Source organism: Tursiops truncatus, chromosome 7 (assembly GCF_011762595.2).
Source record: "Tursiops truncatus isolate mTurTru1 chromosome 7, mTurTru1.mat.Y, whole genome shotgun sequence".
In the NCBI taxonomy this organism is placed as follows: Eukaryota; Metazoa; Chordata; class Mammalia; order Artiodactyla; family Delphinidae; genus Tursiops; species Tursiops truncatus.
The window spans coordinates 32,134,059-32,162,057 of record NC_047040.1 but is presented as its reverse complement, the minus strand read 5'-3'; the positions used below and the strand labels follow the sequence as shown (position 1 = coordinate 32,162,057).

Genomic DNA, 27,999 nt, shown 5'->3' with positions numbered 1-27,999 from the left:
CAAGGTTGATAGAAAAGAAGAAGAGGAGAAAATAAAATAAAATAAACCAATTGAATTTACATGAGCACTTTACAGAATTAATATATTAAACATGTTGTGTGTATAGCAACATTTTCCTCAGGTTTTACCTTTTAACTTCGTTGGACTTTTTTTTTTTTAAGACACCGCTGAACATTTTTTTTTTTAAGTTACCAAATGTACAAATAGTGAAAAACATTCTTACACTGTTTTGTTCAGTAAATTCTTCTCCGCCCAGAAATCAGATAAATGGTTATATAAATTTTTAGTTTTATTATTCATTCTTTTATGTAATTATTGCATTTTACATAAGTAACTTAGTTTTGCAAAAAATGTGAAAGTGAGAACCTAAACTGATTTTTCCCCAAATTCTGAATTTCCCAGGCTTGATATGTTTCTTTTATTTATATATATCTATGTTCTATGAACACACTAGGTTCTGTTTTTGAGGATCCTTTTCCAGTGTGAGCCTTTTCTTAAACATCATTTTATAGCTTGTTATTAATTTATAAATCAGGTGAGTTTTAAAAAAGAAATAAAAAGTTCTGTATAACCAATCACTTAAGTTTTTTCCGGAGGTTAGTGGCCCTCAACAGAAAAGGCCCCAGTTCTACTTGGGGTCCAACACTTCAAAACACCTTGCCTACAAATAGCATTATGCAAGATACAAAGAAAGCAAAAAATATCTTCCATGACTTCAGAGTACATTAATCCTAACTATGGGGAAAGGTGGTAAACATAGAGGTATCTTGATTAACAAATTCTCTAAGAACAAAGTTCCTTTTGTAGGCCTGTGCATAAAGGAAGCTACCATCTCCTAAGTGTTGAAAGAGACAAGAAGCAAAGTACCATATCATCCAAAGGCTTTGCAGGAGCATGCCCAGTAAACTCACTGGCCATGAGCAAACTTGCATGGCCTGGTCCTCTGGGAATGAGCTGACACCTGGAACTAAGTTTTGTGAAATTTCCACATGGAACTGAACCTCCCTAATAAATACAGAGGTGTACTATTCTTGGGCCAGCCACTGTGAACCCCTCCTTACTCAGAGGAAAGAGAAATACTAGGGGAGGTGATTCACACCCTTATACCTACTTCTCTATTTATGTCTCTGTTTTTTGACAACCCAGGATGTAACTAACACATCCTCTTCACTATCATGTACATTAACTGTGAGGTAACTAAAGATCATATAAAGAAGCATAAAAACAAGCAAGAGCTCTTGTAACAGTTGACAGAGTATTATAATGCCTAAGAGCTAAAAGTCAAATCAAAGGCAATTTTGTTAATTTAATGTTTTATTTATCAAGCACTTAAACACAGCCCCTAGTAAAGGAATTCTTTGAACAGGATGAACCATATTCATTCTTTTATTTACACTGGATTTTCATAATACTAGATATTCTTAATCTACTAAACCCCAAACAGGAACTCCTTATCTAAGTGGAAAAAACAATCTTAGTTCAATGTACTACAAAGAAACTCCTACCATTCCCAGAAATAAGATGTTCTAATGATCAATTTTATAATTACTTATTACACAGTATACCACAAACCATAATCTGAAATCACAGGGCAACTAAAAAATAAACAATAAAAACTGAAAAACAAAACCAAAAAAAAATAAGTGTAAAGTTCTTTCATTTATATTCCAGCTTTTCAAGTTTATTTCAGAAACTGTGAGAAAATTATTTCTGTTGTTTTTTAAGCCACCCAGTGTGCGGCGATTTGTTACAGCAGCCCTAGGAAACTAATACAGTATATATACATATGTGGGTGTGTGTGTAGGTGTGGGTGTGTGTGTAGGTGTGGGTGTGTAGGTGTGGCTTCCACAACTGCTTCCAGGGATATTCATCTTGCTCCACACTTGGGACCTTTCCTGCTATACTACATAAGTATGTAGTTATCTTTGCAGATGGCTAATACTGTTCATGCACTCTCAGGTTCAACTGAAAGTAGAGGCTACGACTTTACTACCCTATTGGGTAGGAGAAACTGTCTTGAAATTACTGAAAGCTTCATTAGGGTGGTGGTCGACTACTGTTTTTCTCCACGTTTGCCCTATTCTCCTGTAAGACAGGCAAATGCACGGCAGGAAATGCAGCCCCTCAAGGCAGCCCATGCTTTGGGGGATAAGGGAGACTGCCAGACAGCCGTAGCCTGCAGCAGAGAAACCATTTGGATTGGATTTTGAATCATCAGTATGAACTCAAGGTTTTAAACAGATAGAGATAAAGGGAGGGGTAGAAATAAAGTTAGATATTATGTGTATGTGTGTTTATAGGTATGTCCACTGAAAGAGCCTCGTAGCAGTAACACCCCAGTAGCAATTAGAATACCTAGTTCCCAGTTCTTGGTTTCTAAATACATATTCTACCCAAAAAGTCACCAGAGATCCTTGGAGTAATGATTCCAGGGCTGGGGCAGAGAAAATAACAAGATGAGCCCCTAGAACATCTAGTGCCAAAAACTGCTCAATAAAGATGGGGACATGTCATAAGGACACAGGAGCAAGCCTGGGGGGAAGGGGGGGCGGGTGTCCCAGGAGCCTATTCTGGGACAATTTAAGCATCAAAATAAATTATGACAGAAAAAAAGTATAACACTGACTAAAACAAGAATCCATAAATCTATACTGATATAAATAAACATAAAAGGGGAGAAAGTTCATCCTTACAGTAGAATGCCAACTAATTAACATAGAAGAAATGACAGAAGATCACCACTGCAACCACTGCAATAACAACTGATTCAGGCAAGAACCATCAATAGATGTTAAAACTAGTGGGTGAATATTTGATGCGACATTTACATATTCTCAAAGTATCGCCCCACAGATTATTGGAGGGACACTGCCTTAACCAAGTTATCAAACTTAACAACATCAATATTGGGGCAAACCTTATGCTTCCTGTAATAATGCACTGAGAAGACACATTATCATTTTGTAGTATTCCTGACAAAAATTCATTACTAAATCAATCATAAGAGCCATTTCATAAAATAACTGGCCTGTAGTTTTCAAAAATGTAATGGCCAAGAGCACAAAGAAAGGCTGAAGATATGTTCCAGATTAAAGGAAACCTTTAAAGGAGACAGGACGACTAAATGCAGTGTTTGATACTGGGACGGGATCCTGGACCCAGAGAAAAAATGTTAAGTGTATAAACAAAGCTATAAAGGACAATATTGGGACAACTGACAAAATTTGACTATGGATTATAGATTAGATCATAGTACTGTATCAATGAAACGTTTCCTGATTTTGATTAATTGTACTGCTGTTATATAAAAGAATATCTTTATTCTTAGGAAACATACGCTAAAGAATTTAGCCATAAAGGGGCATAATGTCTGCAACTTATCCTTAACTGGCTCAGAAAAAAATGTGTGAGTGTGTGTGTGTGTGTAAATATGTATATAGGGGGAGAGTAATGATAATTAGGCAAAACGTAAACAATAGGTGAATCTAAGTAAAAGGAATATGGCGGTTGTTTGTAACTCTTCTTACAACTTTTTTGTAAGTCTAAAATTATATCAAAATAAATTAAGGAAGAGAGAGAAGGGAGACAGGGGAGATAAAGAAAAGAAAGAACAGTCTCTACCCTCAGGAAGTTGTAGTTTAGTTAGGAAAACAGAGTGTGAATTTTTAAAAATTCAAAAATAAACTTAAAGAAAAAAACGTAGGTTGAAAATATTTTTACCAAATAAAATAATGCAGTTTACCCTAACAACCCTAAAAAACACTTGCATATTTCTCCAACATATGGTTTTCATTATGTATGCATGTGTTACCATTTCTAAATTGCATTTGCCTGGTTTACTCAGTTAACTTTTTTTTTTTTTTTTTGCAGTACGTGGGCCTCTCACTGTTGTGGCCTCTCCCGTTGTGGAGTACAGGCTCCGGAAGCGCAGGCTCAGCGGCCATGGCTCATGGGCCCAGCCGCTCTGCGGCATGTAGGATCTTCCCGGACCAGGGCACGAACCCGTGTCCCCTGCATTGGCAGGTGGACTCTCAACCACTGCGCCACCAGGGAAGCCCTCAGTTAACTTTTTAAGGTTAGTTTGGTCATCATAAAATTAGTTTTACTTAATGGAAATAAAAGCTTAACATCTTAGAAAAATAATTACTCATCAGATAATTCTTTCAGAGGCAAAAGACAATCATTTCCAAACTTCAGATGTAAAAATAAAGCAACTAAGTGAAAAAAAAAAAAAGTTGGTTAAAATCACAAGTAGGTCAGGAAGAAATCAGAATTCAATTCTAAATCAAAGACTACTATTTAATCAAATAATAAGGCTAAAGCTAAATATAGACTTTAAGATGGGATTTTTAAAAGATGTTTTGATTTTTAAAATTTTGTTACATTTAGTGAGAACAAAGGGAGTTAAACAGTGAAACACTTGTACCACCCTGCATTATTCATTAACGTATTCCCTGACCTCTTGCCAACATCCAGGGATATGAAGTGCCAGAGTTGACCAAATATCCCCAACTCAACAAAGCTGAGATGTCTGCTTTCTGTTTCATCTCTCATAAATGTAAAAATTCTAAGAAAGACATTTATAACACATTACTGACAGAAGGCCACAACAGTGAGAGGCCCAAGTACCGCAAAAAAAAAGAAAAAAGTGAATGTTATGTATGTATATCTTAATTTAAAGAAAACTAAAAAAAAAGTTTAAACACTGCTAAACAAAAGAAGAATTAGGTACTACTTCCTCTGAGACGCCCATGAACTTTGTACCTCTCTATGGCATTTATCACTAATCAGCTTTGTATTGTGTGGTGGTTATTTGTGCACTTGCCTTATGACCCTCCACACCCAACTAGGTTGTAGGCTTCTAGAAAGAGACCATATGGTTCTCATTTTTCACCCCAGAGCAACTACCAAAGAATCAATTCTTCATCTGAATTTCAACTTTTTTTTGTTAAATATTTCTAATTTTAGATGACTTAAAATTTAAGATGACATCTAATTTAAGATGACTCAAAGCTAAAGGTGCATTTCTTAAAAAAAAGGGGGGGGCTAATTTATCCGGCTCTCAAAAATACTAACTTAAAGGAACCAACACATTTAAAATTAATTTCTCTATAATAGAGGAATGGTTTAGAAAAAAAAATTCTACAATGCATTTTAGTTTCAGCAGAATAGTTTTATATTATATGATCTGATTCAACAGCTGTGTTATATGACTCTCTTATAAAAATTAACAAATGAGGGACTTCCCTGGTGGTGCAGTGGTTAAGAATCCGCCTGCCAGTGTAGGGGACACGGGTTCGAGCCCTGGTCCGGGAAGATCCCACGTGCAGCAGAGCAACTAAGCCCACGTGCCACAACTACCAAGCCTGCACCCTAGAGCCCTCGAGCCACAACTACTGAAGCCCACGTGCTCTAGGGCCCCTGTGCCGCAACTACTGACACCCGCGCACCTAGAGCCCATGCTCCTCAACAAAAGAAGCCACTGCAATGAGAAGCTCACACACGGCAAGGAAGAGCAGCCCCCACTCGCCACAACTAGAGAACAGCCCGCGCGCAGCAACGAAGACCCAACACAGCCAAAAATAAATTAAAAAAAAAATTAAATGAGTATTAGTAAGGGTTTCTGCACGTGACAGAAACCTAACTCAAACTAGTCTTAAGCAAATAATTTATTCAATTCAAAGTATTAGGAAGTTTATCAATACATTTATCACAATGCATCTCTTCTCTCAACCTCCTTTATATCCCTTTCTCTCCTTTCCAAGGTTTCATTCTAAAATTCTGTAATCCTGTTCTGCAACCTGCTTTACATACCACGCTTTAGATTCTCCCCATTCTGTTCCATCATTTCCCTCTCTCAGTATCCTTCAAAGGAGCTAATCCAAATTCCTGCATATGAAAATCCAAAATTTATACAGTTGCTAAAACAAATGTTTAGAATTAACCAGAATTCTGAATAGAAGCTCAAGGTTGGGGAGAATCACTTTACTAGTAAATCCCACATAAAGTAGTTCTGCCTCCATCTTTGCATATCTTAGTATTTTATTGTGGCAGGAGTCAGAAAACCAACCAGAGATGGCTCATTATTCCTGACATTAACCAGCCAAAAATGGAAATAAATAAGACTGATGGTCAAGATTTCTTTTGGGTAAAGAGGAGAGAGTCTATAGTTAACTGAAATTTTCAGAACGAGTTTGTGGAATGTTTAAACAATAGATGTTAAATAAACATCCTCTAACATTTTAACACAAATTCTGGCTAACAAGAAAACTCAAGTAAGTAAATCTTTCATTTTTATGCCCTAAATATGAATTAGTAAGAGCAGAAACCTTTATTATCTAATAACACTGAAAAGCTGGTCCGTTTAAGGAAAGTCTGCAAGATGTTCCTAGCCTAAGCCAGCTGGGATAAGGAGTCAGGAAACTGGAAATTCTTATTCTGCCACTAACTAGCAGAAACTATGGGCTAAATCATTTAAATCCTTAGACCTCATTTTTTTAGTCTGGGGGAAAAAAAAAAGGACTAGTTAAATCCAAAGGCCTCTCCCCACCCTTCTCAACCTATTCTTGACTGAAGTTCTATTATTTCATTACTGACTTCACTCTAAATCCCTTCAAATTTATCAGTCTTCTCTCTCCAGTCTGAATTCCAGAGGAAAAGCACCTCTTTTCCAGTTACTCTTTAGGCATACTGCTTAAGGGGAGGGAGGGGCTTGAGGCAGCTCGCTTTTCCACCTTCTCTGCAACCCGAATTCCCAACACAAATGAAGTCTCAGCAGGAGTCTAGAACTTGTTCAGGGTGCTTGACTTCTAATAATTTAATACTGTTAGGGTTTTTATGGGTTTCGGTTTTACCTCCCACAATCTATTCATTTGTCTGAACAGTAGAAATGGTCATGATTACAAGAAAGAATTAAATTTGACTTACTGCACAACAAAATATGGATTCCAAGAAGTATGAAAAGTGGCTGCCAGTGACAGAATGAGCAATATCCCTGGAGTGGGCTTGCTGTACACCTAAAATTTATTTTGAATTCAACTATCTTATCTTAAAATTGCATATTAATTTTACATTCTGCTCTATAAGTTAAAATAGAAAAAGTGTTTAAAACTGCCTATCAAATAAATTTAGAACTCCAAGATAATGGTGACATTTATTCTATGGTTCTGCATTCCCAATCCCTCTGAATCCCTAACCCTGTGTGCACTTGCACAGACACACCTAGGGGAGTCTAGGAGTACACTGCTCTAGTTCGAAAAAGCAGGAAAGCAGGTGGTATCACTTCCATCTTATTATAATGAGGAAACTGAAGTTCAAAGAAAGTCTCAGAGAGAGGAAAGATTAAAAACATTTACCCAGGACTTCCCTGGTGGCGCAGTGGTTAAGAATCTGCCTGCCAAAGCAGGGACATGGGTTCGAGCCCTGGTCCGGGAAGATCCCACATGTCGCGGAGTAACTAAGCCTGTGCGACACAACTACTGAGCCTGCACTCTAGAGCCCGCCAGCCACAACTACTGAGCCCGTGTGCCACAACTACTGAAGCCCACACGCCTAGAGCCTGTGCTCTGCAACAAGAGAAGACACCACAATGAGAAGCCCACGTACCGCAACGAAGAGTAGCCCCCGCTCGCCACAACTAGAGAAAGCCCACGCGCAGCAACAAAGACCCAATGCAGCCAAAAATAAAATAATTATTTTAAAAAGTAAATAAAATAAAAAACATTTACCTGTTCTTTATTAACCTCTCAACAAAATTTAAACAAAAAATTAAAATTTTGTTAAAATTAAATTAAAAAAAAATAAAACCCAATAACTTTACTAATCTTCCTGCAACCTTAAAGAAACCAGTAACAATGCCTAACCATTATAAGTTTTGGCTAAACAGCATGTGGGGTTAAAAAAGAAAAGGGGGGGTAGGTTTCAAAATATCAGTGATTCTCATCTCACCACACTGGCCAAATCTAATAATGGTCAGGTAGTGTTAAGTTTGTTGCACTGTTTTTGATCATAGCTAAAAGGTTCACATGACTGGAGCCATATCTACAATATACAAAAAAGAAGACATTCTTGGTTACAATTTGTCATTCCACAGATGGCTAAGTGGTGTCCTTTCTTCCATCACTGTTTCATAGGCATTCCCAGATGAAGAAAATGAACTTGATTTGGTCAAGAGCTGGGGCTCTCCAGTTATTAGATTACCTGATTTGAATACTGAATAGCTGCATGAACTTGTATTAGTCCTTTTACATCTTCCTAAACCTGTGTCCTCATTTGTAAAATCATCCCACATCCTTATGGTGAAGCATACATGAAATAATCTACATTAAAGACTTCAGAGTCTGGCGTATAGGTAACATCTACTGAGGGCTTCCTATTTTCACTGTGGCCCAGCTTCTATCAATGATGTTTTCTTTACTTCTCTATTTAAGAAGGTGGTTGATGAAAACATTTAAAAGGGTTTAAACACCATTGGCAGATTTACTTAAAATCAGATTTAATAATTTGGGCATAGAAAAAAATGATAAACTGCTACAGTAGTCTTTCAGAGGCTGTCACAGGGAAGAATGCTTTTGACTTTGTTAAACCATGTCTGAAACAGATAAGCAAAATAGAAATATCTACTGTATCAAAAAGAGATCCCTTGCATTTAATCTTCACATTTGAGAGCAAAATGATCCATTTGACCATCTCCAAGATATCTGTTTAAATGATTAAAGATAATGTTCATATCAATTATACTTCAGTAAAAAAATAATGTTCACAACCAATTGAGTAGAAGAGTTTCCCATCAATACAAAACATATCTAAGCTCCATCTATTTTTCAAGATCCAATTTAAGTTCACTCTTATGAAACTGCCCTGATGACTACAGCTTGTATGTTCGTTTAAATTTCAGTTTTTTACTTACAGTCTTATCACACTATTTAGCACTCTAGTACAGACTACCACTGTTTTCTGTTGATATCATATACTTTGAATATAAAGAGAGGAGGGAAGTTTCAAAATGTTAGCGAGTCCACAGGAAGGTGGTGTGGCACTGGTAAATATATGGGGAGTACAGGCAGAAGGCTTGAATCCTCTCTAATAGGTTGCCATGAAGCTTTTAAATATATGCCTTTGGTCCGTCCAGTACATTCTAATTATTGGGAGACTGGGATGGAGTCCACACATTTGTACATTTGAAATGCTCCAACGAACAGAGACAGCAGGATTAAAGATTACTTTTTAACCTTCATTCTTAAAGGCAGTGGCATTTGAACGTATCTATAACTTCCTCATCATCTGTAATGAAATTTTTTCAGATAAAAGAAGGTGGATAAAATTTTGTTCATCAGAATTTCAGCTGGGGATCAGTAAACCTACCTGATATAGTAAGACAGATGATAGTTTCCAAATGACTGCAACAATATCCCCAGTCTCATTTGCTCTTCTCACAACAATCTGCCTTAACACTCTTTTTATTGAGAGGTAAAGTCTATGTTCCTTTCCCTGGACTCTGGGGAGGACCTATGAACTATGGAGGAAGTGATGCTGAGTGACTTCGGGGACTAGATCATCAAAAGTGCTAACAGCTTCCACCTGCTGTTTCTCTTGGAAAGCTGCTGCTGGAATCCAACATTATGCTGTGAGGAAGCCCAGGCCACAGAAGAAGGCTAAGTGTAGAAACTAGCCCACAGACGCAGCTGAGGTCCCAGCTTCAACCACCAGACAGGTAAGTGAGGAATCCTTTGAGAGGACTCCAGCTCCAGTTGCCCCTGACTTCAACTGCATGAGACATTCCCAGTGGGAACCATCTAAGCCTGGGTAACCCCCAGAACCATTTGAAATAATAATAAAACGATTGCTGCTGTCTTCAGCCACTAAGTTCTGGGGTGATCCATTGCACAGCAATAGACAACACAACACAGTGCTACTCCTTGTGAAAACTACATTGAGAGTGGGGGACTAAAGTTCTGAGAAAGCTCTACAGGATAAAAAAATGGTGGCAGGTCTGAAGAGCTGGCTGGGGAAAGTAGCCACAGATGGGGTGCAGAGGCTGTAAGATGGTAAAAGGCTACATACACATCATGTGATTTCTCCCTTGTAAACCTCCAAATGGTCAATAAAGTCACTAAATTTATGAGACCCTTGGCTCGTAAAGGAAAGCGCTTTGTGCCCACAAGGACTAGGGGCAAAGATACAGGAGCAGAGAGATGAGACAATAAGGAAGTCAAGTCAGAAGTCATGGAGAGAGAACTGGACGTTCACAGGCTAAAATACACCTAAATCATGCAGAGGGACTCCAAGTGAATTCTTAGGCTAAAAAGTTAGTTTTCTTTTTCAGTTAAAAATAGATCCAGAGTTGGGCTTCCCTGGTGGCGCAGTGGTTGAGAGTCTGCCGGCTGATGCAGGGGACACGGGTTCGTGCCTGGGTCCAGGAAGATCCCACATGCCATGGAGCTGCTGGGCCCGTGAGCCGTGGCCACTGAGCCTGCGGTCCGGAGCCTGTGCTCCGCAACGGGAGAGGCCACAACAGTGAGAGACCCGCGTACCGCAAAAAAAAAAAAAAAAAAAGATCCAGAGTTGAGTTTCTTTATAATAAAAACTACCACTTTTTTGCCTTTACTTGCTTGCTTCTCACTCAGAAGACCAAAAAAACCAAAGCTTAAATATTACCATTTAAGAATAAATACTGACAGAATTCTAGGTTCACACAGAATTAAGTCTGTGTTTATCTGTACTAAAAAGTAGTTATTTTTCACTTAAGATTACTACTTAGCAAGAAATAATATCGTTCATCCAACAAATACTTAGTGAAATACTACTATGAGTCAGGCACTGTACAGAAAAACACAGAGAATATAGCTATTTAAAGGGTAGACATGGTCCCTGCCTTCAGGCAGTTTTATTACAATCTCCAACAGAGAACAGAACTTTTTCATCTTTTATATTCTTTACTTTTAAAAATAATGTGCCTACATGTTACAATATTTTAAACTGGAAATGTGTATTATTATACACATACACACACAGTAGGGAAAAGGGTTAGGGAAGACAACTTTTGTAGGAATAATACATTCAGAATTTCCACAGTAAATCATTTCTACTCTTGTGTCATAAGCAATTGTCAGTTGTTGAAATGAAAAAAATTACAACTGGATATTACATTTTTACTTGACTGTACATGATTTAAAAAATTAAATGTTTCGCCAAAAAGCTCACAAGAAGTAAAATCAGTCAAGGTTCTGTTAGCCAAATAATCATCTAAATTATCTACACAGATGTCACAACATAAGAGTTAATGCATTTTAGGCAATTCTCCAATATCAGTCTTATAGCCAGGACAGATAATACTTCTTTAGACAAAACAATTATACCCCACTGTGAATAAACATAAACAACAATGCTTTTATTCAAAACTCTTTAAAAGTTTTAATGTGTGATTAGAAAACATTTCTTAATGGATATCTGAAAGAATACAATTTCCAAGCATAAAAAGTTTCACTGAATACGCTACAGAACCTTGTGCTCCCATCCTAATAACAATATCTCTAAAAACATACTAAAGAAAAAAATATTATCCATTTCGTACTCATCAAGTTGGCAAAAAAAACAGTAAGTCTGATAAAACCAGGGGGCGGGGAGGATGTGGAGCAATGAGAACATTGCCGGTCGGGACATGTACTCCCCACCGCTTTGGAGAGCCTTCTGGAGATTATGCACCTTATGATCCTGCAATACCACTTCTAAGTGCCCAAATATGTAAGATACAAGCACCAGGAGAAATGTAAAAGGATGTTCACTGTGGCATCCTATCTATCTAACTAACCCCCCTCAAAAGAGGAATGGAAAAACTGGCTTATTCTGATAAAAAGAATGAACTGGATCTACAAGAACCAGTACTAATAATTTCAAACCACACAGTTGAGTAAAATATGCAAATTTTAGAAGAAGATATAATTTATTGTTTCTATAAAATTCAAAAGCACAGACAGTAATAAGTAAAATTTTATGGACACACATTTGTTAAATGCGCTAAAATATGCACCAGAATAACACAAATTGTTATCTGGGGAGGATTTTTGTTTTATCTGTTATTTCTCCTTCAACAAATTATTTGAAGCAAAATATAAACAATTGATTACTCCTGGTGATGAGTATGTAGATGTCTATCATATCTTACACTTCAGTTTAAAACTTTTCTGACTTTAAAACAATGTTAGAAAGACATTAAAAATACGGACAAAGATTGTGAACAAGTATGCTCATTAAAGCCAAATATTAAACACACACACACACACACACACACACACACGGGGAGGGGGAAAGGCAACTAAATATCCCACAAAAAAAGAAAAACTGAGTAAATTCAAGTGTGTTTTACTGTCCATCCTGGATTATAATGCAGATGTTGTAAATTATTCATAAAGCATTTACTGCATGGGAAAATGCTAGTGATATAAGCATTTAAATGAAAGAAGAACTAAATTATGCATACAATAATGAGCTATATAAACAGGCATGTGCACGCACACACACACACACACACACACACGAGAAAATATACCAAAAATTTTAACTGTAATCAGTTCTGGGTGGTAGGATTATGTTTTATTTTCTTCTTTATACATTTCTGAGAGTTGCATATTTCCATTAGTATTATTAATGAAAGGGGGAAGAAAAGGCAAACTACAAAATGCAAACTCAAAATGCAAACTCCTCTGGTAAGAACTAATGCTCCAATTAAACTGATAAGATTCTGTTTTACTTCTGATTCTAAAAATACTAGGCTATGCTAATAAAGATAAGTCTCTTTAAATATTAATATCCACAACCATACAAGTCAAAAGAATTATGCCAATAACTATAAAGCTGTAAGCTTCTGCTTTAATGTTTCTAAAGATATGTTTCAGTCTCCTCTATTTGTAGCACTGTCACATCAGAACAGGTGGTCCCTTCATCTATGCATTAGATAAAGGTTATCAAATGGAAAATCTCCATACCAAACCTTTACTTATAAAAATAAGCTTGTGTAAAGTATGATTTGGCCATAAAAAAAAAAAGATACAAATAGGACAGCAAGCAGTGCTTATTCTATGCCAAGTGAAAAATGTAAAATACTGCTGAGAGAAATTAGAGATCTAAATAAATGGACAGATATACCATGTTAATGGATTGGAAGATACTATATTATTATAAGCCAATTCTCCCCATATTGACTAGGTTTCCAATTTAATGATAACACTCCTGGTGTATATCCCAATATCTAATTCTAAAATTTATATGGAAAGGCAAGTGACCTAAAATAGTCAAAACAATCTGCGAAAAGAACTCGGGGGATATCCTCTACCTTGGCTTCTTACTCACTATAAGGCTAAGTAATCAAGACAATGTAATTCCAGCAAAAGAAGAGAGAATTACATCATTGTAACAGAATGGAGAGTACAGAAATAGACCCATGCTTATTGTCAAATATTTTCAACGAAGATTTCAAAGGAGGAAAGGAAAGGGGGCCTTCCTCAGCTTTACTGAGATATAATTGACAAAAATGGAAAGCACTTTTTTTTTTTAAATAAATGATGCTGGAACAAATGGATATTGTATAAACATGGGATGGGGGGTGGGGTTCGACCTCTACATCACACCATAAACAAAATGAATCACAGACTGAAATGTGAAAACTATAATCATAATGCTCCTAGGAAAAAACATAGGGAGATATCTTTGCAACTTTAGTGTGGGCCAAGATTTATTAGGACAAAGAAATCACTAACCATAAAAGGAAATATTGATCATTTTCATGAAGTGCAATATCAAAACTTCTGCTATCTGAAATACATCACTAAAAAATAAACAGGGAAGCCACAGACTAAGAAAAAACATTCACAGGGCTTCCCTGATGGCGCAGTGGTTGAGAGTCCGCCTGCCGGTGCAGGGGACACGGGTTTGTGCCCTGGTCCGGGAAGATCCCACATGCCGCGGAGCGGCTGGGCCCGTGAGCCATGGCCGCTGAGCCTGCGCGTCCGGAGCCTGTGCTCCGCAATGGGAGAGGCCACAACATTGAGAGGCCCGCATACCACAAAAAAAAAAAAAAATTCACAAATATATCTGATAAAGGACTTGTACCTAGAATATATAAAGAACTGCTACAACTAAATTAAAAAAGATAAAACAACCCAATTTTTTAAATGGGCAAAAGACTTGCACAGTCACTTCCCAAATGGCTAATAAGAACATGAAAATTCGCTCAACATTATTAGTAATCAGGGAGATGCAAATTAAAAGCACAATGAGATACCACTATGTATCCATTCCAGTGGCTAGAATGAAAACGACTGACGATACCAAGTGCTAGGATGTAGAGTAATTAAAATTGTCATATAATGCGGTTGGATACATAATATGATACAGGTTTGGAAAAGTTTGCCAGTTCCTTAAAAAATTAAAAATACATGTACCCTATATAACTCAGCATGTCCTCATAGTATTTATCCAAGAGAAATAAAAACATATTCATGAAGATATATGTGTACATATATCTGTCTCCATTTGTACAAAATGTCACAGCGGCTTTATTAGTAAAAGGCTAGAAATGAAAGCAGCCCAAATAGCTATCAACAGGTGAATGGATAAACAAAATGTGGTATATACACATAATGTAATACCATTCAGTAATAAAAAGGAACTAATCCAAACAATATGGATCGATCTAAAAATTATTATTCTATTATATCAATCTATAATCATTATTCTGAATCATTATTCAGAGCCCAGCTGTGGGGAAGGTGGCCACTTGGTCCTGACTCAACCCGTTGAAAAGCTGTGCAATAATCTGCCAAGTCCCTGTGTGCATGTAACTTATCGGATGGTTCAGTCTGGTAAAGCCGTGAGAAAGAACATGTGATTCTTTCTTTTTAATGTTAAAATAAAGACTTTTGTATAGACTTGTTAAAAAAATCATTATTCTGCATAAAAATAAACCAGACTAGAGAGAGAGAACGACTGAAAGAGAACACTGTATGATTCCATACATCAAATTCTAGAAAATTCAAACTAATCTACAGTGACAGGTTGCACGGAGACAGAGGTGGAGGGGAGCATGACTGGCAAAGGGATGTGAAGAAACTGGGGGATGATGAATATGTTCCCTACCTTGTTTGCAGTGATAGCTTAACAGGTGTATGAAAACTTATCAAACAGTATCCTTTAATGCGTGCAGTTTATTATGTGGAAATTATACCTCAATAAATTAGAAAAAAAATTTAAAGAAACAAGCAAACCAAAAGACTTTACAGCAAAATTAGAGTAAGGAGTCAAGGCAGTGGCTACCCATGACAGGGCAGTCGTATAGAAAAGCAAATATGAGGAGGGTTTCTGGCACACTGGTAATTTTCTTTTTCATCTATGTTCTGGTTACACAGGAGTATTCAGGTTGTAGAAGTGTACGTTTATGATACATGTGTATATTGTTCTTCAAATACAAGTCTTTAAAAAGAGGAACATCTACGTATGACCTAGCAATTCCACTCCTTTATCCAAGAGAAATGAAACATTTGTCCACAAAAACACTTGTACAAAAATATTCATGGCAGTTTTCTTCACAGTAGTCCCAAATTGGAAACAGTCCAGGTGCCCACCAAAAGGAAACTGGATAAACAAATCTATGGTACATTCAATATTCGTACAATTGCATATATTACTCCACAATAAAAAGAAACAAACTACTGATACAAGCAATAACATGGATGGATCTAAAAACATCATGCTGAGGGCAAGAAGTCAGAGACAAAGGAACACATACATATGATTCAACTAATACAAAATTCTAGAACAGGCAAAATATATCTGTGATGAAGCAACTGTGGCTGCACTTGCAGAAGTAGAGAAGAAAGGGAAAGATAAAGGGTAGAGTCATGGAAACGTTTTCTATCTTGCTAGAGATTCAAGGAAAAAAATGCTCACTATGGGCATGGAAAAATTATGTCTATCAACACTACTGAATTACTAAATTAAATTTTAAATGGGTACTTTTAATTCACCCTAATTCCTGAAAGCATAATGTAAAATCCAAACTGAAGATTCTAAAATAAGCTAATAACTTCAATTGTGGTAAAGAATAAATTTTATTGGGCTTCCCGATGGTGCAGTGGTTAAGAATCCGCCTGCCAATGCAGGGGACACGAGTTAGAGCCCTGGTCCGGGAAGATCCCACATGAGGCGGAGCAACTAAGCCCCTGCGCCACAACTACTGAGCCTGCATTCTAGAGCCCACGTGCCACAACTACTGAAGCCTGCGTGCCTGCTCGCCTAGAGCCCGTGCTCCACAACAAGAGAAGCCCCCGCAATGAGAAGCCCGCGCACCGCAACGAAGAGTAGCCCCCGCTCACCGCAACTAGAGAAAGCCCGTGCACAGCAGTGAAGACCCAACACAGCCATAAATAAATAAATAAATAAATAAATAAATAAAATTTTTTTAAAAGAATAAATTTTATTAAGGTCTCACTTTGTTGAAATTTATCTATTTTTCTTCCACAAACATTTCTTTCTAATTAGTAAGAAAATCAGAATGTCTTGTCCCAAGTGCTTTATTTTTAAGATGGCTTCATACAAGTATATTATACACTATGAAATGGAACTTGATATAAAAGGTTCATTATTATCAACAGTACTTCAATAAGCTTGTATAGCGATTTCCAAAATGGAGGTGATTATAACCCAGGAAGTATGAGTGATGATCCATTAGGGTATAAGAACAACATATTAGGAGTTCTATTTAATCTTTATCTTAATACACATATGTATTTTAAGTACCATATAATGTAATACAATATAATACATGTGTATCCTTATCATAGAAAACGACACTGGCCTCTTCATTATGGCCACCTGTCAGACAGTCACACATCATATATATAAAGTAGTCTAAGTATTCTGGTACTAAATGATTCTAAATATTTGGAGGGAAGAGTGATAGTATTTGCTGGAATCTTTTTCAAAAATGAAATAAAGGGGCTTCCCTCGTGGCACAGTGGTTGAGAGTCCGCCTGCCGATGCAGGGGACACAGGTTCGTGTCCCGGTCCGGGAAGATCCCACATGCCGCGGAGCGGCTGGGCCCGTGAGCCATGGCCGCTGAGCCTGTGCGTCCGGAGCCTGCGCTCCGCAACGGGAGAGGCCACAACAGTGAGAGGCCCGCGTACCGCAAAAAAAAAAAAAAAAAAAAAAAAAAAAAATGAAATAAAGAACGCACCTTTTTGCAAATTGCTACAAGAGACTGGTGTTCCAGGGAAGACATATTCTTACAGTAAATGATTTCCTTTATAGAAACAATATTTTATGAAAAAACTGTATTATCTAATCCTTCATGAAGCAGCTGCTTTGACCTCAACAAAAGAAAGTTGGGGCAGGGGAAGTAAGGTTTAACCTCAAATGCAACTACTGCCGCAAAAGACAAGCTGAAGCAGAAACAGCACCAAGTGTTACAGAATGTTGCTGATGTAGTTGAGGAGTGACCAGTTAAATATTTTATACCAAACAGGTTTACTGGTTGTCTCATGGCAAAGTATTTTAAAAGAGTTGTCAAATTTAAAGATGAGTTAAGCATTTATCTTTCACACATACACACACAAAGTCTAAATTTGCTGACTTTCTGTGATCAGTGACGGTTAGCAGTACGTTACCTAGCAGTTGTTTTTAAAAACAAAAACATAGTTAATCTACGTGTACCTTAAAGGTAAATGAAGCATTTTTTTAGTAAGAAAATAACTGTATTTCAAAAGAAGTCAATGTGTGTCATCTTGAATACTCATACCTGCACACTCTAAACACAGAAAAACCATTTTCTAATTCTTTAAATGCCTTCCATACGTAGTTTCTCTGGATTTTGAATACATTTATTAAAAACATATAAATGCAAATCCTCACATTGGTTTGTATAGAAAGGGCAAACTCTGCTAGCCAAATCTGCATAATTGATGGACAGAAATTCAACAATGAGTATCTCCATTTAGAAAGTATAGCCAAAGAGGCAGTTATTCTTTTGGGGTACGTGTCCCTGCATGAGCTGCCTTTTAGCTAAGACAAGCATTAAAACCAAGTACCAAAATAAACAAATTTAAGATCCAGACTTTGGAATTTCTGTATTACTAAGCAGTACAACCAAGATTTTTCAAACATAATGCACTGTATTCATTACGCTTGCTTTAAAAAACAAATATTTATTTAAAAAACTTAGGGTAAACAAAAAGGTTTTTGAGCCATTACTAACATTTATAAAGAACTCTATTCACAGATAAAGAGGATCACTGATTCCCTTCACAAGTCTCTAAAGTCATTTGTTACATTATAAAATAAACCAAATAAGGCGAGAAAGAATTGTTCTTTATAAATAAAATAAACATTATTAGATTTTTATGGATTCTTTCAGGAGATGTAACACCAACCATAAAGAATTCTTCAAATGATGGCTTTCATTAAAACCTTTATTTATTTATTTATTTAGGGCTGTGTTGGGTCTTCGTTGCTGCATGCGGGCTTTCTCTAGTTGCAGCGAGCGAGGGCTACTCTTCGTTGCGGTGTGCAGGCTTCTCATTGTGGTGGCTTCTCTTGTTGCGGAGCGTGGGCTCTAGGCACACGGGCTTTTCAGTAGTTGTGGCACGCGGGCTCAGTAGTTGTGGCTCCTGGGCTCTAGAGCGCAGGCTCAGTAGTTGTGGCACACGGGCTTAGTTGCTCCGCGGCATGTGGGATCTTCCCGGACCAGGGCTTGAACCTGTGTCCCGTGCATTGGCAGGCGGATTCTTAACCACTGCGCCACCACGGAAGTCCTCGTTAAAACCGTTTTTATTGCACTTCTATTATATTTAAGGGACTGAGAGACTTCAGATGAGTAAAACTAGATCCAATACTCCAGAATCAGGGATTTAAGACAGTATACAATTATTTACAATATAGGGAAAATCAAGTAAGGTCTAGAGGAATGAAGAGGAAGGCAATGAATTCTACTTAGTATCAAACAGCTTCACAAAGGTGTGTGGCAATGGAACTGGGACTCAAAGGATGAGTAGAATTTTGACTAGAAAAATTAGGGAAAATAAACTATGCTTGGAACCATGGATAGAGGCACGTACAGTCTGGGATACATAAAGAATATATTGTATTTTCAAGTCACACTGCTAGTTATTTTGCTGTACTGACTTAGCTAACACTCTTCTTCAAACATATCAAACTTAGTAAGATCATTCTAAAAGTGATTTCCAAAAAAGCATTCAATTTTCAAGTACAATTTAAAAACTGTACTTACTATTGTAATTCTACAATATTTGGGCCTATTCAATATGTTCACAGTTCTAATTTTCTCCAGATTTCACCATTCTTCACCAGGGGGCTTACATTTTTAGAGCTACACAAATGACAAGACATCAATTATGGGCCACGCAATCTTGCTTTTCTTCTCATGTAAACGGATGACTTGTCCCTTCTTTTCCAAGTCTAACAAACACCAGTCTCTTCTGTTTCTTTTTACACTCTGCTCCCTTAAATTACATTCTCTACTGATTCCTTGTATCCTGCACTTAAACTAGTATCCTCTCTATTTTGGAGGGGAGATATACCTATTTCTTTGATTTCTCCATTATGCGTAGCTCTGCCTAAAGCAGAGTAACAATATATATTTTATGAATAGCAGAACATATGCTTTTTAAAAAGTCAATTTATAAGTTATGAGTGATGTTTTTGTTTTGATTTGTTTTTTTGCGGTACACGGGCCTCTCACTGTTGCGGAGTGCAGGCTCCGGACGCGCAGGCTCCGGACGCGCAGGCTCAGCGGCCATGGCTCACGGGCCCAGCCGCTCTGCGGCATGTGGGATCTTCCCAGACAGGGGCACAAACCCGTGTCCCCTGCATCGGCAGGCGGACTCTCAACCACTGCGCCACCAGGGAAGCCCTGAGTGATGTATTTTAAGACATCTGCCCCAAAGTGTGGTAAATACTATATCTTAAAATGACAGTGATTAAGAGCACAGGATGAAGTGTAGACATCATATAATCTGAGGGGTTTCTAACATTTCACAACAAAACTTTTCCAGAAGAAATCTTACGCAGCATGGCAAATATATATAACTGCAAAAGCACTGCTAATACCATTTTATGTTCAAATATAATTTATTAAAAACTCAAAGAGACAAATGAGGGTTAGAGATGTTAGTCTTGACACCTAAACAACCCATTTATTTCTGTAAAGTTTTGTTTTTATTTCACTCAGATAAGTAGTTGCAAGTAGGTAGCAGCACTTGCTTTGTTTTCTTAGTAGCTTTTAATGGTTTCTTTTGCAGTCTCAGGATATGTTTCAATTAAATTGATTTGAGAAATTTTTTAAATAAGAATTTTCTTTTCAAAATGAGTTAGTAACAATATCTAAAAACTGCTTACAAGGCAAACAAGAAAAACCTAAAACTTGCAATGAGCTATAAAACATCTATACTGTAACATGATATCAGGACTTAGTGTTACATGTTCATTTGTTACTAAACAAATTGACTTACACAGGATGAGTATACCCCCAAAGGAATGGGCTTGAGTCTTGCCTGTCATTTAACCAAACGCATTTATATGCCATAGTAATGTACTGTTTAGACAATTCTATATGAATAGACATGCACAGGACTGAATTTTTAAAAAACTTACTGCAAACTACAACTTTCCTTACCCATTTAAAATTCACAAATAATCAGAGATAGTAAAAGAAGCTTCATTCTAAGGAATGCTTCCCCCCCCCAATTAAGCAAGTGTAACCAATGCAGCACTACTGTTTTCAATGTGAGAAAATTTTATATATATGTACAAGAGGGTGCCAAGACCATTCAATGTGGAAAGGACAGTTCTTTCAAAAATGGTGCTGGAAAAACTGGATATCCACAACCAAAAGGATGAAGTTGTACCCTTACCTAAAACCATATGCAAGTATTAACTCAAAATGGATCAAAGAGCTAAATATAATAGCGAAAACTATAAAGCTCTTCGAAGAAAATACAGGGGAAAAGCTTCATGACGTTGGATTTGGCAATGATTTCCTGGACACCAAAAGCACAGGCAACAAAAGAAAAAATTGATCAAGTGGACATCATTAAAATGAAAAACTTTTATACATCAAAGGACACTATCAACAGAGTAAAAAGGCAACCCACTGAATAAGAGAAAATATTTGTAAATCATGGATCTGAGATTAATATCTAGAGTATATAAAGAATTGCCACAACTCAACAACAGCAAAACAACCCGATCTTTTAAATTGGCAAAGGACTTGGATAGACATTTCTACAAAGAAGATACACAAATGGCCAACAAGTACATGAAAAGATGCTCCACATCCCTAATCATTAGAAAAATACAAATCAAAACCACAATGAGATACCACTTCACACTCATTAGGATGGCTATTATCAAAAACACAGAAAATGACAAGTGTTGAGGTGAGGATGTGGAGAAACTGAAACCCTTGTGCTGGCTGCAGCTGCAAATGTGTAAAATGCTGCAGCTGCTGTAGAAAACGGTGTGGCAGTTCCTCAAAAATCCAACACAGAATTACCATATGATCCAGCAATTCCACTTCTGGGTATATACCCAAATGAAGTGAAAGCAGGGACCTGAGTAGATATGTGTACATCAATGTTCAGAGCAGTATTACAACAGCTAAGAGGTGGAAACAACCAAATGTCCATCTACAGATGAATAAACAAAATGTGGTATATACACATACAATGAAATATTACTCAGCCTTAAAAAGTAATGAAACTCTGATTCATGCTGCAACATGGATGAATCTTAAAGATACTGTGCTACAGGGAGATCAGCTCAGTGCTTTGTGACCACCTAGAGGGGTGGGATAGGGAGAGTGGGAGGGAGATGCAAGAGGGAGGGGATATGGGGATATATGTATATGTATAACTGATTCACTTTGTTATAAAGCAGAAACTAACACACCATTGTAAAGCAATTATACGCCAATAAAGATGTTAAGAAAAATAATAAAATAAAAGGTTTAATTATGCCCCCCCAAAATAAAAATAAATTTGATATTCAAAAAAAAAGATACTGTGCTAAGTGAAATAAGCCAGATAAAAAGCAAAAACAAATATTGCATGATCCCATTTATATGAAGTATCTAGAGTAGTCAAAATCACAGAGACAAAGTAGAAAAGTGGTTACCAGGGGCCAGAGGGAAAGGGGGTGGGAAGTTAATGTTTAATGGGTAGTTTCAGTTTGAGAGGATGAAAAAGTTCTAGAGATGGATAGTGATGATGGCTGCACAACTATGTGAATGTACTTAATACCACTGAACTGTACAATTAAAAATGGTTAAAATGGTAAATTTTATGTTGTATATTTTACCACAATAAAAAAAAATTGCGTGTTATTTATTATGGTGGCCAATATAGGAATGTAGTTAAGAACACAAGCTTAAGAGTTATGCTGCCTGCTTTCAAACCCAGCTCTGCCACTTTATAGCTCTGTAGTCTGTGCCTGTTTTTTCACATATTAACAGAACCTACATCACAGGATTATAGCAAGGATGAAATAAGTCAATACATGTAAAGCACTTAAAATAGTGCATCTCAAAAAGTAGTTGCTTTTTATTATTCTGGGTTTAAAACACAATTTTAATGCAATTAAACTCAAAACACCTGGAGAACCTCTGAAAGTCCTCTTCAGAGTTCTAGAGTTCAGTAAAACACAGATTGAAAACCAGTGATTTAACCCAAATTTCTCACTTTATAGGTAAAGGAATTGAGAGTCCAAGAAAAGTGATTTGCTTGAGGTCATATATCTTGTTTTGCTAATATTAATTTTCCTAAAATAAGTGTTTGAGATCAACAATACTAATGTTGACATTCAACTACTTCAGAACCAAGGCAAAGTCATGAGATTTTATAATGTGTGTCCAAGTATCTGTGAATGATATTGTGATAGCCATCCACCATGCTCATCTAATAAATAATTATGCATGGGATGGGAACCAAAAGGTAGCAAAACCAAAAGAAAAGCCATTTTAATTCTTTTCAAAGACAAGACAATGGTTAAAAACACCTCTTCTGAAAATTAAGTGTTAAAATATTTGTGAAAACAAACAATACTGATCAAGAGTTTGAGACACACCCAATATGTGCCCACTACTCCATATCTTTCAGCCAGTTACTCACTATATAATCTTAGTAAGACCTCTGACTGACAATATCAGCGGCTTTTTCTGCCAAATAGAACTATTATTCATCACAAGGAACTAGCTACAAATAATTCTTTATTAAATTCAAACAGGAGAGAGAAGCAGTCCAAATACCACAAAATGTCTTATCCAAAAAATCATGTATTGAGCTTTGTAGACATTTCTGTACTTACTTGAATATACTAAATCTGGTTTCTGGTAAATTCACAACACAGAAAGCAAAATAACAGAGACAATCTTTGAAGGTCAGACTCAACAAGAGCTAAAAAGCCTTTGAGTGTCTCTAATTTTGCCCTTCCCCCATTGCTGTTCCTCAATTCCTCCACCTCTACTAGGAATGTCCTCACCCTGCCCATCTACATCAGCTGAAATCCTACCCATCCTTAAAGGTTCCACTTAAATGCCACAGCTTCCATGAATTTTCCCCCAGTGCTCCCAATTTAGAATTATTCCCTCGCCTCTTCACTTCCCCATTTTGCACCTCTCCTTCAACATTTTATTATATAATGCATTGCATTACAATTACCTACATTCACTTCTCCCACCTCCCCCCAAGAAAATCTCAGGAGCAGTAGGCTAGAGAGAAAAGGAATTAACATTTGTTAAAAACGCCGTGGTGCCCTGCAAGGTGCTAGGCATTTTGCATACATTATCTCATTTAATCCTTTGACAGCCATCTCGGGAGGTAAGCAGGTGGTCTTAGTTATTCCCATTTTACTGACAGAGAACCGTACTGTTGAGAGTTCAACAGCTTATCCAACGTCACACTACCAGCCAATTCCAGTGCTTACGGCGCCCCTGGTTTCCCTGGCTTCAAAGAGCTCTTTCCACCGCTATACGCTGCATTCTTGTTCACTTTATATCCCCCACCCTGCCTAACAGATAGTAGGTATTCCATAAATACTTGCTGAATTTAATATTCCTACGGACTCACTACTACCATTTTAATAACCCCATCACGCCCCATCCCTAGCCGGTTGGTTACCTTTACTGTTCCTTTACCGCGGACTTCACACACAGAGGCAGCTCTCCACATCACCAAGACAAATGCTGCCGACAACACCAACCCTTATCTGGAGGCTAAGTGAACCGTTCAGTTCGCTCAGATTTCCCCAATTGCCCTTCCCACAGAATATATGAGATACACACAAACAAGTCACATTTGATGTATAGCTTACACCCTTCCCCAAAGCTCTTATTTCATACTAAGCCACGTCTTCATGCTTACAAGCAATGACTTACGCGGTTTCCAGCTCACACCGCGGGGACACCCTAAGACTCCGCCTGAATTATTAACCACATCTTTCAAACCGTCTTAAAACGAAGGCATCCTAATGCTATTACACTGCCTTCCTTCTCCCCCCCTCCCCCCCCGCATGAACTGCAGTTTGGATTTCCGGCGGGAATGCAAACAGACGCAGAAGAGATGGGCTCAAAAGCAATGGAGCAATTACTCAGCCTGCTTAATTAGAAAGAAGACACAGAAGGTGCCCCGCCTTCCTAAATCTCTGCACTGAACTCATTTACGAAAGATGGGGAGCACTGAAACCCGAGGAACCCCAGACACCGAATCACTGGTTTCTGTGGCTAGTCGGGGGAACAGTCCTTTCCTTCCCGCGGTCCCGGGCCACCAGTCCCCGGTGCCGGGTCGGAGAAGCCCAACCGCACCCTCCCCAGGCGGCCCTGCATCTCATTGTCTCCCTCTGTCGCGGCCCCCAGGGGCGCAGGGTACAGCCCAGGCCTCGCAGACCCCCAAACACCGGCCGGCCGCCTGACGGGCAAGGTCCGACCAGCCCCGGCCCCGGCCTCGGCCGCGGCCGCGACCCCGCCCCAGGCTCGGCCGTCCGCAACGCGCCCGGATGGCGGGGCCGGGCGCCGGGAAAATGGAGGCGGGAGCGACGGCAGCGCTTCCCAACCCTGCGCCCGGCCGGGCCCGAGAGCGAGGCTGAGCACTCACCGTGGCAACGGCTCGGTCCTCCGGCGGGCCCGGCTCCGGGGCGGCCCCGGGCTGGGCAGCCGCCGCTCGCGCTCGTCCAGCCGCCGCCGCCGCCTCCTCCCCAGGCGCGGCGCTCCTTCTCCGGAGACGCCACGAAGGTCCGCAGCTCCCGCGCCGCGCGCTCCGTGACTGACTGACTGACCGACCGCCCTGGCAGCAGCGGCGGGGGCTGGGCGGAGCGCGCGGCGGGCGGGGCGGCCGCAGCGCCCAGCGGCTGCGGATCCGAATGAAGCCGCGTCCGGCCGAGACGCAGAAGGCGGGGCTGAAGGCAGGGCGGCCGCCGGGCTGACCGACTGGAGTCCGACCGCTCGCTCCCCCGACTCCCGCCCGCCACCCGCCACCCGCCACCCGCCACTCACTTCCGGCGCAGGCAACCGAGCCCGCCCCTCCCGGGTGCCCGCGGTCCGCGCCCCCTGGCCCGCCAGGCTCACCCGCAGCCCCAGGCGCCCGACCGCACCCAGCGGGGGCCGCCCGCGCTCCGCCTTTCCTCAGCGCGTCCCTGGGAACCGCCTCCAGGAACCAGTGAATCGGAGAATGAATGAGTGAGGGAGGAAAATTACGGTGCTGTGCCACCCCTGCTCGCTTTTCCTTGGAAGCAGGTCCAGCGGCCTCTCTCCGAGGGCCCTGGGACACAGTGAAGCCTTGAGCACGTCTGTCAAGGACTTGTATGCGTGCACCTTCCTGCTGGAGTATTCCAGGACTCCAGCAACCCTCAGATGGGGCCTTAGGCACTTAAACTGACCTTTGTTGCAGTGTGAGGCCTTTTTTAGGAAATCACATTCTGGCCAATGACTCTCTCTGCAGTTTCATGCACTATTTTAGGAAGCTTTTAGAAATTGGACATTTCAATTACCTTCGATTATTTTTTAGCTTTGCAATTTGCTTATCTTGCGTTCTTAATTTCTGTCACACACACACACACCCCTTATTGAAATGGTTTAGGAGTAAGGTGATAGCACCTTTATTCTTTATCACCAAGCTCTAAGTTACTCAGATGCTGCTTAATTTGATGTAGGCTTGACTTGGACTTAAATTTTAATTTATATCTTTATTTTGACCTTCTAAAGTTGATCAAAGGAAGAAAAAACTAGAATTAAATCATTTTTGCCTGGCTACATGCAAAGCAAATTTGTTGACAGCATTGAAACAATTAACAAATCCGGAGTGTGACCTGATATTTGTTGCAGTGAATATTCTTTTTCCATGTCTTCCCATCTGCTTGCTAAGTAAGAGTATCTGTATCTGGAATTTTCACAAAAAATTTACTGTACATTTTTGAGATCCTGGCTCCCTTTCTAAGAACCAGAGTGTTCATTTCTCTGTCCTGTGGCCAAATCCTGGATTGGTTAATGACATTCCTTCTTTCAGATATTCTTGAGGACTTTGAAGTGGTTTGGTCTCTCTTGCACAATCTGTTCCAAACTGGTACATAATCTGTTTCAAACTGGTATTTAGAACCATACAATACAGTTACTAGTTGCATTTCACGCTTGAGATATCTGTACTTTAGAAACATAACTGCAGTTTTGTATTTTAAGTCTAGAAAGCGCTTCAATGTTCTTGTGTAGAATAATGTTATCTCATATAAATGAAGATGCTGCTGCTGACCAATTCCTATAGCCTTCTGTTCCTTTCTTGTGGAATTCATCATTCATTACCTCTAATTATAATTATTTCAATAAATTATAATCTTTTCTAATGAATGTAATACAATAGTTTATTCATCCTTATATCTGCCATAATGTCTAGCATAGTACCTTGCACAATAAATTAACAAAAGCTTTAAACATTTTAAGTGATAATTCATACAAATGTTTCTATAGCTTCTCACCCTGTATCCCTCATGACCAGGTTTGTTGGAATTATACATACCTGAGTGCAAAACATAGTAACTCTGTATTCTCATCAAATTCTATATAAGAAGGCTGTGTGATAACTGCACAGGGAAGATATTCACTTCATCGAAACCTTTAAAAAATAGACCATTGAGTGTTTTTATTTATTTATTTATTTTAATTTATTTTATTTATTTTTTTTTGGCTGTGTTGGGTCTTCATTGCTACCCATGTGCTGTCTCTAGTTGCGGTGATAGGGGGCTACTCTTCCTTGCGGTGCGCGGACTTCTCATTGCGTTGCCTTCCCTTGCTGTGGAGCACGGGCTCTAGGCACGCAGGCTTCAGTAGTTGTGGCACACGGGCTCAGTAGTTGTGGCTTGTGGGCTCTAGAACACAGGCCCAGTAATTGTGGTGCACGGCCTTAGTTGCTCCATGGCATGTGGGATCTTCTCGGACCAGGGCTCAAACCCGTGTCCCCTGCATTGGCAGGCGGATTCTTAACCACTGCACCACCAGGGAAGCTAACTCTCTCTCCTCTCAGTGCTCAGGTTGGTCAAGGCTAATTAGAAAACAGTCACTTTCAGCCACTGAGAAAAGTGAGCGGGTTCTCATCAGTTCCTTTAAACCATAAAATCATTCATTTATTTAACAAGGGTTTATTGAGCTTCAACTAAGGCCTAGGAATGCAAAGACAAGAAACACAAGACAAGATGGCTCCTGCCCTCAAAAAGTGCACCGTCTAGTGAGTAAAGGTGGCAAAGAAATCACAGTTGGAATATGGAGTCCATTTCCCAGGTCGGAAAGCCTCCCTCGGGGGAGGGGATTCTTGAACTGAATGTTCAGGGACAGAGAGGAGCTAGCCAGGTGAAGAAGGAGAAAACAGGCATTCCAGACAAGGGCAGGTACACAGGCACCAAAGAGCACCATGCCTTGGAGGCTCTGCATGTAGTTCCATTTTGTAAGGATGCATACA

The 27,999-nt window shown here is 39.1% G+C and overlaps 1 protein-coding gene across 8 annotated transcripts in view; it reads right to left on the bottom strand.

Moving 5' to 3' along the window:
- The window catches only part of RAPH1 (Ras association (RalGDS/AF-6) and pleckstrin homology domains 1), a 183,624-nt gene extending 158,133 nt beyond the window's left edge, over window positions 1-25,491 (bottom strand). For 3 of the 8 annotated variants that reach the window (XM_033859865.2, XM_033859866.2, XM_033859867.2), the window contains exon 1: window positions 25,153-25,491. The gene's annotated coding sequence lies outside the window, so the exon portion shown is untranslated. The remainder of the gene's footprint in view (window positions 1-25,152) is intronic. The other 5 variants (XM_033859871.2, XM_033859870.2, XM_033859868.2 and 2 more) reach the window with 4 other exon arrangements.
- Window positions 25,492-27,999: the final 2,508 nt, after the last annotated feature.